A 12,098-nucleotide genomic window follows, 5' to 3' on the forward strand; every position below is an offset into this window, starting at 1 on the left:
AAGGAAATGGCAAGAATATTCCTCAAGCCCTGGGCCAGTGCTGGCCCCCCAGTAGGTGCAAAACACCTGACGCTCTAATGGACAGGGATTAAAACCCTAACTCACATCTCCTGAACCCTTCCACACACCATTCCAGAAATTCTCCTGGAAGAGGCACTATTAGGATCCACATTGGACAGCTAAGGAAACTGAGGCACAACACAGTCTGGGTGAGTAACCTGCCTGAAGTCACTAACCCTCAGGAAGTGGAAGAAGCAGGATTTCCATGTAGATGTGTCTACCTCTGGAGCCCACACCTCCCTCCACTGGCCCCTGACAAAGCCCATAGGAATTTCTGTTAAGGCTTTCTACTGAGGCCTTTGGCTAAGAACCCTTGGCTAACACAGGAACTTTCAGAGAGAAGTGGAGGGGACTGAGCATCCCTGGGGTTGGTGGACAGAGTGTCATTCTTCAGAGACCCATTCTCTAGACAAGGGAACACAGCTGCCATACGATCACTTATCCAACATCCAGCGGGTGATAGCAGCTATAGATACAATTATTATTTCAGGAAGATTGGTCTCAGCTGCAATGAAACTCCAGAAAGAAAGTCACAGCATTGTTCAGGTGACCAAGGTCATCTCCTGCAGCCCCTGCCGAAGTACATATGTCTGGTCTTTGTGCTGATGGTGTTTCAGACTGTAGACAAGAATCTATCATAGGCTCCTGTGCTGTGGGACAATGGTCTTTTAACCTGTCACTTGTATTATTTCTATTTATAAAATGCTGATTGGCCAGTAGTCAGGCAGGAAGTATAGGTAGGGAGACCAGGCAGGAAGTAGAGGTGGAGCAAAGAGAATTCTGGGAAGAGGGAAGATTCATTCTGTAGTTGTGACCCAGATGTAGAGGAAGCAAGATCCGCCTGCCGCTGCCTCCTTAGTGTTGGGATTAAAGGTGTGTGCCACCACACCTTGAACTCACAGAGATCTGCCTGCCTCTGCCTCCCAAGTGTTGGGATTAAAGGTGTGTGCCACCACACTTTGAATTTATAGAGGTCTGCCTGCCTCCCTGTCTCAAAAAGCCAAAAATTAAAAATAAAAATAAAAGAAATAGAGGTTAAAATATAGCCATGTACAGATGAAAAATTCACAGAAAGTCTGGATTATGTATATTATTGTGTTATCTTTGTTTTTTTTTTTGACTGCAGAGAGACATTTGATCCTGGGGATGCTAAGCTAAACCAATATATGTTTTAAAGGTTTCTTGAATTCAAAATATGGGTCTAAGGATATGTTATTTTGGAAAAGAGATTCTTCTTTTGTTTCTACAGAGGATGAGAACCTATGGATTGCTTCCAGACTAATATGGTTTGATGAATCAAGACCCTCTGAAAGGTTGCCATGAACAACCCCCCCCCCAATTACTTTGCCCAATAAACAGCAGGAAGCAATATGGAGAAAACTACGCCCATATTGTCAAATATTGCTTATAAACATTTGTTTACATTTAAAGGGGGCTATGCTATAGAGATATGCCTTGGTATGGATCTTGGTTTAATGATGTATAATTAAGAAATATAAGTTAATAGATAATCATCTATAATAGTCAAGCTTGTAGTCATGTTAGTTAGGTTTTCTAGATATGCAGAGATATGTTTCAGATAGATATGCATTCTTCAAACCTTTCAAAGACTACAGAATATGGCATTTAAAATGTTTTAAGAAGTTAGGACTTTTCATGACAGAGACACGTTTGCTCCTGGCAGCACCAATTACTTCAAGAGGAAGATGGGCATTGAAGAGGCTCCTTATGGAGTTGGTTAGCCACTTGGGTAAGAAATTGCTCTTGCCTGGACTGCTTGATGAACTGGAACATGCAAGACCAATAAAGAAATGACTGCTGAATTTGCATAAAGGTGAGAAAGGGCCTTCTGGGTTCCTGCTTTATGAAAGAGTCTGCCTGACACATTCAGGACACAGAAGAAAGTGAGTGACATACTGCCATTATAGGCAGAACTGTCTTTGAAATTTCCTGCTTCATGGAAAAGTCTGATGGATATTATGGGCCTGTAAGCTGAAGATAGATGTTCCAATGGTATGGAAGAACTTTGGGTGACTGTCCATGTAGCGAGATATCTTTTTCAATTCTAGAGTTTTGGAAGCTGCTTACAATGCACTTCCTGTTTACTTAGGTAATATTATATCCTTCTGCAGTCTTTGATGGAATTGAAGAATTTATAGTTATAAAGTAGATACAAATATTATAACTGTAATTCTTGCTTGATACTTGTTTTGTTATATGCAATTTTACTATATTAAAGATAAAACCTTCCTTTTTTATTTAAACACAAAAGGGGAGGTGATGTGGAATTTCCCTCTGTATGTTGTGATTACCATTAACAAATAAAGAAACTGCTTTGGGCCTATAGCAGAGCTATAGGGGAACAGAGCAAGGTGGGGAAAACTAAACGGAATGCTGGGAGAACGAAGGGTAGAGTCAGAGAGATGCCATGTAGCCCCACCAGAGACAGATGCCAGAACTTTAGCCTTTAAGCAACAGCCATGTGGCGATACACAGGTTAATAGAAATGTGTTAAATTAATATGTAAAAGTTAGCTGATAAGAAGTTAGAGCTAATAGGTCAAGCAGTGTTTTAATTAATACAGTTTCTGTGTGATTATTTCTGGGCTGAGCAGCCAGGAACCAACAAACAGCCGCCACCTCCTTCTACCAATTGGTGCCCAATATGGGGCTTGAACCCACAACCCTGCTTAAACCACTTGATGCTGGTATATTCAGTTATTAGCACTGCCAAAGCTGGGCATCAAGCTCAGGATCACAAACATGCAAAACTGATACTCTACCACTGAGCTTCACCCCCAAGTCCTTCAGTTCTTTTTACCAAAACGCATGACAGTTTCATGTGGTCTAGCCCAATATTGAAGGGTATCTTATGAACCTAAGAGAATCTGATGGAAAATCCCAATGGAACCCTCATATCACACTGACCTCAGTCCTTCCCCACCCACCTGATTCAGCTCTTGGCAGAATGATCTCCCCAGTAGTGGTATTGGGGGACCAAGGCCCCCAGTCTGTCAGCCTACCTTACCAACTAAAAGGAAAAGATACAAAACCAGAAATTACTCTGGCTTCTAATACACCCACTCCCTGCCTCAGTTTCCTCTTCTGTGCCCTTTCAAGGTAGGTCAGAATGACGTGTGTAAGGTCTCCAGCTTCAAACAGGCCCTCAGCCAATGGCTGCCAGGTAGGTCTGGCTGAGGTAGAAAAGGACTATGTCCATCCTAGACTCAGCTGCTGGGAAGATCCACGGCTAAATCCATGGTTCATTTCAGGCCTTTTCCCCCATCCTAGTGCCAGAGGAGACCCAGTAGGTACCCACAGCCACCGATAACCATAGCTTTGTGGACTGTGGCCTCTCTTCATCCATTTTCTTGGTCTGTTCTATCCTTTCTACCAGTCTGTCTAGAGTTTATGACTATAGGCTTCATAAACATGGTCACATTTGCTGGTGGAGGGTCATGGGTTAGGATATGGTTGCCCTTTGCTCCAGTCCCATCCCTCTAAGATAGATCACCCATACATCCCTCCTAGAGCTGTTCTTCATGCCATGCACACCCTAACCACTCCATGACATACGCTCCTCTGCCATGACATGTCCACCCTTCTACATTCGTGGCCTCCGAATACATCCATCCCTTCATGGCTCCTCACTTGCCGTAAGCCACCCATGTCTATGTCGCCTCCTCGGTAGTATGCCCACCTTATCTTCTGACTCTTCTTGGGCACTGGATGGGGTCCCTGCATGGTCAGCTGCTCTGGGAACTGATCCAGGCAAGATATAGCCAGCATCACTGACATCTGGAAGAAAGAAGATGGTCGTGGGATTTCCCCAAATAAACCTTTCCAGGCCTCCATCATTGTCCCTCACAACTGGGAATGTAGAGTAAGGGCTCTCTTGCTTTCTCTCTCTCTCTCTCTCTCTCTCTCTCTCTCTCTCTCTCTCTCTTTCTCAGACAGGGTTTCTCTGGCTGTGCTGGAGCTCACTCTGTAGACCCATCTGCTCTACCTCCAAAGTACTGGGATTAAAGGCATGCACCACCACTGTCTGACTGAGGAAGGGGTTTCTAAGAGGCAGTTCCTGCCTCAGGAGGTAGAAGGAGTATATAGTCTAAACTAAAAACCAGAGTGCAAAGGTATTTGGATGTCAACTAAAAAGCCCAGAGTTTGAATGTTTACAGAAGTGACCTGAGGACCTTGTAGCCCTCCAGTACTGAGGGCCTAAGGGTCTATGCTGAGGTCTGGGACACCATCTTCCTTTCACTCAGAAATGACAGCAGAACCCAGAGGAAGCTATGGTTTTGAAACTAAATCTCTGAGAGTCAGGTGATATCTACAGACCTCTAGAGAATCATGTTGTTTGGGTTCTTCAGGTTTTCACCCAGGATTTTTTTTCCAAATCCTAGACCACTGCATGCTCCACAGGGTCCTCCTCCTGGAAGCCACACTCACCCTTGGGGCTGGGGGGTGGGTAGAACCTGAACTCACACTCTAGCCTCTGTGCAGTCAAACTGAAGATCTTTAAAGCAGGGCTGTGGTCTTGCTTTCAGGAGATAAGATGCCCAGAGAGGGGCTAGCAGCATCTCCAGGGACTGGCTTTCAAAGAGTGGGCAGCCTCTGGACACCTTTGGTAGGTCTCTGGAAGCTTCTTAACCTTTCAACCCAGAGTGAAAACCTGACTCTTTCACACAGCTTGGCAAATCCTATTTCACCGAGAACAGTAAGCATCCAAGATACCCCACCTTGGGCGGTCAGCATTAGAGGACTGCAGGAGACAAGAGAGATTATGCAGTCCCTTTCATTTTAAAACGAGGAAGCAGAAGTGCAGAGAGTAGCTGATAAGATAATGATGATGATGAAGGTGATGGTGGTGATAATAGTGGTGATGGCGATGAAGATGATAAAGACAGCCATGATGGTGGTGGTGGTGAAGGTTGTGCTGGCAATGGTGAAGGGATAAAGATGTTGAATTCTTGACACTACAAACACAGTTGTAGGTATAAAGATTCCTAGGTCCCTATGAGCTAGCTCGAACACACCTGACACTTGCCTTATTCTCTCGGAGACTTTTACATGGCTTATTTTGTGGTTGGGACTATGAAATAGGTAAGTGGCCTGGCTTGGTTCAGAGAAACCTGGGTACCAGGAGGACCTGCCCGTGCATATAGCTCCTCTCACTGCCTCAGAACCAAGGAGTCTCCCATTTGCAGTTAATTGGCTTGTTAATGACATTTGTGTGAGTTCCACTTCTCCTTGAGACCAATTTCACTTCCATGGAAATGGAGAGAGAGTAAGTCACTGGTGGGGTAAAAGTACACAGTAGCATTGCTGGGGGCCACTGGAACCTTCTGCTTCTTGAACTGACGTCCTGGCCTGCCCATGTGTGCACAGCCACAGTACTCTGGATCCCAACTCTGCGACATGCTTTCTGGTCCATCCATCCCTTGCTATCTATGAGCATTTCTGCGTCTGTGGAAGGGGCACTATGGGGTTTACCTGATAGGACTATATCAAAGTGTTCCTGCCTCACTCAATGGTCGGTGCACCGTAGGGGGCACATTTAATGGCTGGTGCATAGGAAAGGAAGGGACAGAAAGACAACTCTTTGTCTTCGACACACACTAGGTCTGGTGAGTGCCTTCAAACAGGCCTCTGCACACACAAGGACAGCGACCTCAGCCACCACACCCCTTTGCCTGCGGCTGGTGGCGGAGCTTCCTGGGCCTCTGGTCCAATTTCCCCCTTACTAGAATGAAAGAGCCGGCTGCTGATAACATTGAAGGGTGGATGCAGCGGAAATGGGCTGGTGTAGGGTGGAGCTGGGCTGGTGCACAAGGCAAGGTATTGAGCTCCAAGGTGGGACCCAACCCCTGTCGGGGTCACATCATCCATTCTCTGCCACCAGGCTAGATTGCACAGATCCATCCATCACTGCCCTTGGGCCTGGCCTTTCCCTTCTCCAAACCCATTAGTGCATCCACATGGTAAGACTCTGGGAGGCAGGAGGGAGAACTGACAGTATCCTCTCTCCAGGGGTAGCCCACCCACCCCACCCACTCCCTTCCCAGAGGTCAGGAGAGTCTCTTGGGTGAGGATCCTGTGGTCCTTCACTGTCTTGTACGGGAGCCCGAGGCTAACAAAGATATGATTGGTGCATTTAATTGGAGCAGGAAGGATTTCTGCTTCCCATCCTGCCCCTCACGTCTTCCCATCTACACACGTTGAAGAGCCCATCCATGAGAAAGCAGCTTAACATCCCTGTTGCGTTTTTCCCATCTCTGAACGTTAAAGCATTGTAGACAAGTTCTGCTATTCCTCTTTGGGGAAATGCTTTGCTGAAGGTAGCCTTCCAGATGTGCAACAAACCCACAAGTGTGTGTGTGTCTGTGTGTGTGCTCGCGCTAGTGTGCGTGCATGCACACACACAAGCTGCTGAGCCTGGTCACAGAGCACTCCCATCAACCTTAGGACAAGGACGACTTCCTGCTTCCTCTGCCCTGTGCAATGGTGGCACAAACGCCACCCTGCTGTCTCTCCGCAGAATGCGATGCACCTGTGTTGTTTGCTGTATCCCTTGCGCGGGCACACCAAGCCCCTTTTCCGTTTCCAGGCTCTGCGAGGCTCTCCCAGGCACTGCCCCTGTCTTATCGCTTCTTGTCTCCAGGGTGTTTAGGAACAGGAAGCCCCCCCCTCCGCTCCCCCACCTTGGGTTTTCTTTGCAGTAATCCTTTGTTATACAGGCACTGCAAATATTTTCTTCCCCGGTGACACGCACTTTAACTTTGATCAGAGGTCACTCAGAGAGTCTCCAGCAGGGCATCGACTTCAGGCTGTTTAATTCATAGTTTCCCCCAGGAAAACTCAACCCAGAAAATCCTAACAGCCCCCTTCCAGGGCTGCATGCTGTGGTCCCAAGGACCCAGCCCCTGCTTAGAGGATGCAGAGGGAAGCTGCACTTGGGACTGACTGCCTTGTAGAAGGCCACATGGCAAGCAGGCTGGAACCTGCAATTGTCTGGCCCAGATTTGTAAGCTGTGAGATTCTGTTTGGAACTCTGGCCCGGACTGAGCCCTGCTCCGCTGGGTTCTGCAGATTCAACATATCACTATCTATGGGCTGTGGGAAAAGAGTAGCACATTGGCTCCCCCACCATTCGAGCATAAAGCTCAAACACAATGGACCCCTTCCTGTGCCATGGGCTGGGGCATAGTGGGAAACAGACACTGCCTAGCTCACCAGCGGGCAGAGCCTGGGCAGGGATGCCTTCTGATGCCCCAGGCTTATTTATTCAGACACAACCAAGCATTGCACGGTATGTCAGCGTGGGGGTGGGGTGGGGTTATGGTGCTGACGACGTGCTGAGGAACAGCATCAGCTGTCACTTGGAAACCTGGAAGGTGAATGAGAAACAGCATAGAGAGGGAGCGATGCCAAGAAGCTAAGCGGATTTCAGTCGCTCCCGGCCTGGGGTCTCTGGGAAGGCTGGACAGTTGCCTGTGCAGCACGCAGCCTGTGCGCACACCTGTATATGCCTGTGCCTTGCTGTCACCACTTCCGGAACAGTCTTATATGTAGTCTCCTGCTCTCTGAGGAGCAGAGGGCACAGAGCCCAGCTGGATCTTTGAGAGGCCAGGCCCGAGAGGTTCATGGGAAAAGGCCATTCACAGTCCAGGGCAGTGACCAGGAGGCTAATTTTAACCAAGAGAGCAGGCTGACCTTGGTACTGGCAAGGGCTTTGACAGAGATGGCCCTAGATGGTACCCTGGCCCTTCGAGAAGGCAGCCGTCTGAGATAGCATACTCCCCCCTCTCTCCTACCTCCTCCATCCCTGTCAGCTGCTGGGCAGCATTCCCTCCACCTCATCAGTCCTCAGGAATCTTCCTCCATCCCCGAGACTGGCTCCTGTCAGCCTCCGTCAGCCTCTACTATCAGCCCGTGCTGCCCACACAGGTCTGGTGGTCCGGGGGCCAAGGTGCAAGGTGGACGTGAAGGAGAACAGGTTGAGGGGTTGTGGGGGTGTCTAGTTTGGCAGACTGGGCCCCGAGGTGACCCCTCTATAGCCAGACTTTCTACTTTGAAGTGTAGCTAAGGGAAGGGTATGTGTGTGTATTGTTGACTTCCAGCTGCATGCAGAACCCCGGGCCTGAAGCTTTCCAAACATCACACAGACTCCCCACAAGATGGAGAAGAAACTGACCAGGGTCCCCGAGTCCAGTCGAGGAAGAGCCAAGGGGTGACTCCTTCACAGCTGGTTCTTCCGTGGCTTGCCCATACACTGCAAGCAAGAGAGTCACAGTCAGACGAGGGCTGAGTTCAGGCCCCCAGAATTCTGAGGCTCTCACCTGCCCCGGCTCCTGCTTTCTGTACTGTCTGGTTCCATTTCTCCCAGGACACTAGCTGAAGGAGGCTCTGAAGAGTCAGGGACACCTGGCAGGCTCCCAAGCAAGGAAAACTGGCAGGAACCACACCTTCTCGGTTTGTTCATGACAAACCAAGACACACACAGAGTCTTGGTTTGTTCATGATGAAGTGAGAGGGAACCACACTGAGAAGTGACCTGGGAAATACACGTGACACACCGGCAGTAATATCGGCCTGGGGAATGTCTTAACATACTTCTTTGAGAGCACAATACCCTTGCTTCATGAAGGGCTGAAGAGAGAAGCTACCCTAGGGAGGGACCCTGTCCTGTTCCTGGGTGTTCCACTTCAGGGTTAAGCGTGACAGCTAGATATACGCCTTCTGCATCCACAAGTTTAACTCAACAGTGTCCTGGACACTCTCCAGTGATGCCAGGCAGAGTTGTAATTCTATGAATCATGGGATGGTGACCTAATGAAGAAGGACTCTCAGAACAGGGGGTAGCTGGGACACCATTCAGCAGATGAGTCGGCCAGGCTAGAGGCCTCAGCAGCACCTGCCCCTCTCTCCCCTGCTTTCTGTCATTTTCCATGACCCCTCGGTTCCCTTACTGACCTGAAGTTTGCTTAACCTGCATAAAAATGTTTCCTGGGGCCTCATTAGTACTGGGGCATATCCCCCAACTCCTTATTTGTCATGCGAATGTCATCCTTAGGGTCTGTGATTGAGTCCTGCAGCGCTAGGCATTCAGGGGGTGCTGGGAGTCAAGGTCCTGATCCCTCTTCCTAGGGGTACAGTGGTGAACCACAGTCTGGGTGTCTCTTTCTGTATGTTGTCTAGATAAGGGAAGACATTGGAGGCCAGGCAGCACGGGAGGGCCCTACAGACTGTGCAGAGCTGTGCCGGCCCAAATGCAGCTCGTTTGTAGGAGCGATGGCTCTAGAGACACGATCCTGTGCTCCAAAAGAAGTGCTCAGAAAGCCGGGTGGTGGTGGCGCACGCCTTTAATTCTAGCACTCGGGAGGCAGAGGCAAGCAGATCTCTGTGAGTTCGAGGCCAGCCTGGTCTACAAGAAGTGCCCAGTGTCTGGCTAGAGAACAGGACATCTTAGTGAGCAGCCAGCCTGGCTTGGAGATCCTAAGTGTATATTTCACCACCTACTTCTGCTTTCTGAAGAACCCAGGGCTAGTAGCCACTCTCTGTCACCAAGAAGTTGAGGTAACCGGCCACGCAGATCTCACCATGCCACCCCAGATCCTCAGAAAACACCTTGTTTGACCCCCAGTTTTTCATTTGTGAGAGGTTCAAGCTCATTCCGGAGCAGACGCAAAGTTTCCAGAAAGCATTTTTGACTGTGTTCCGTTACCTCTTACAAGGCAACCATGGAAGCCAGACCAGCCAGCGAGGACTGTATAAAACCAGAGGAAGTCACTTCTCCCTTTCTGGATCCAGTTCACCGTGAGCTTCCTAACCCTGACACTATCACACTCCCTCTCCAAAGATGGTTGCCTCTTACCAGCTGCGAGGTGAGTAAACTTAGCCTCTCTGTGCCTCAGTTTCCTCATTTATAGCAAACAAAGTTGCCAAAACTGACACTTCATACTCCATGCTGGCTGCTTATAAAGGTCCCATTTGCAGGGTAGGAAGATTCTAAACTGTGTGGGGTGTCAACCTTTCTTGAGAGGTGCTCCAGACTCGGCAGGGTTGTGGGCTATGCCTATGAGCCTGGGGGAGGTCTGGGTGTCCCTCCGGTTCCCTGCTCTGCCTTCTGCACTGTGTTCTCTGTCTATCACTCCGAGACAAAGGCTCAGAATGAGACACACGTCCTGACTGGTAGTGACACTTCTGAGTAGGGATGTAAGCATGTGTGTGGCGGGTCCGCCTGGGGACATCGGGTGAGGGTCCCTGGAGGTTCACCAATGGACCCCAGGACAGTGGGGGCCCAGGCCATCAAGCAGGCAGGGTCTGAACAGGTCTAGTCAGGACCTGCGCAGTTGGGCCTCCCAGACAGTCCCACAACACTTCTATGCCTGGTGTCAGTGGGACAGCAAAGTGCCGAGACCCCAGGTACCGGGAGACTACCAGGAGCATGTGACACACCTCACCCATCAAAATACGTCTGGACTGAGGGCTTCCGGGGACCAAAAGCAAGACGACTTGGGTTATTACAACGGATGTGGGACAGCCCCCACAGCCCATTAGCACAAGTCCTATGAAAACAGAACAAAGCAAAAGGTCAGAAGTCACAAGGGCCATGAAAATGTGGGGGAACTGGAAGCTGGGACACAGCGGATGACAAAAGCTGTAACAGTATATTGGTCCCTCGGAATCAAGCCTCGGATGGCCATTGACTCCAGCGGTGGGCCCAGAAGACACACAGGCTCATAGCTGAGTTATTATCACAATATGTTTCCCCACAGACAAGGGGACGAAGATAAGTGTAATGTCTACTAGGTGGTCCAGTACTCAGCCCCATGAAGGAGTGGGACTCTGCTACATTCTGACCTTAGATCTCAGGTGACTGGACGGTGAGAAATGAATGCCTGAGCGCAGCCGCTGGGCTACAGGAGCCCTAGAGAGCCCCACTGTATCTCTAGAGTGTTCTCGAGTACTTCAAAGAGCCCTTCAACAGAGGTATGTCCCCACCATCCACACGGAAGGAACTGCAGGCTTGGAGGAAGAAGGAATGGGGTCACTTCCTCAAGTCGCACCCCTGGAAAGTGCCATCCATGTCCCCAGGCCCTGAAGAGATGCGAAAGAAAGAAAGCCAGTGAAGTGCAGGGGCAGAGGGTGGAGCCCAGAAGGAGATACCAGGAAGTGATAGCGTGCAGGCCAGAGCCCCGTGCCTGCTCTGTGACTATAACACTGATAGAGTAGGCGATCCTGCACCTCCCTCTAACACAGGCTCTGAAATTAGTGCTGCCCACAGCTGAACTGTCACCTGGTGCGTGCCCATCTCACAGATGGGAAAACTGAGGCTCAGAGGTGCGCCACGCTGTACCACATATCCCGGGAGAGGAAGTGCTTGGACTTGAACTCAGGGTTCACCTTATCCCAGAGAACTCATTGTCTCTCATTTATAGGTTGGCGTGCCCTGTTTCTGGGGAAACAGATGCCTATCTCAGGTAATAATGGTCCCGGGGTTCCCGCACTCGGCCTGTATCCTTTACCAGAGCTCTGGGCAAAGGGGTTACCGTCATATGACCAGATGTCACAGGTACAGGCCCCTTGCCAGTGTCTTGGCCACCACCACCGTGGGAGAACACAGCACTCTATAGCCACCTCCCCTGCCATTAACAAGATGAGCTCTCCCCCCAGTGATGCTTTTCCCTATTCTTATTTTCTCTGCTTTCCCCCTCCACCCTCCCCTCTGTCACCTCCAGGGATGTGGAAGGCTCTTTTGTCCTGTGTAAATTTGAGAACACACAAGGGAACCGTCTTTCAATTTGCAGGAAAGTGCACCCCCTTGTGGAGAGAACTCTTCCCGGGCTATAATGGGCTCCAGTCTCACCTGACCCAGGGAAGGAGGAAGACTTCTGTTTTGCCTAAGCGAGCCAGCCTTTGAGGTGGCCTCTGCACCAGAGCCGAGGGGCGTTCACCTGGAGCCAGAACTCTTGAGAAGTAATGTGTCCCAACAGCCCACTCGGCCTAGCGGCCCACATCTGGATCCTGGGCGGTCAT

This window comes from Microtus oregoni, unplaced genomic scaffold (genome assembly GCF_018167655.1).
Source record: "Microtus oregoni isolate MIOR12 unplaced genomic scaffold, Mior012 000001F_ref0000356, whole genome shotgun sequence".
NCBI lineage: Eukaryota > Metazoa > Chordata > Mammalia > Rodentia > Cricetidae > Microtus > Microtus oregoni.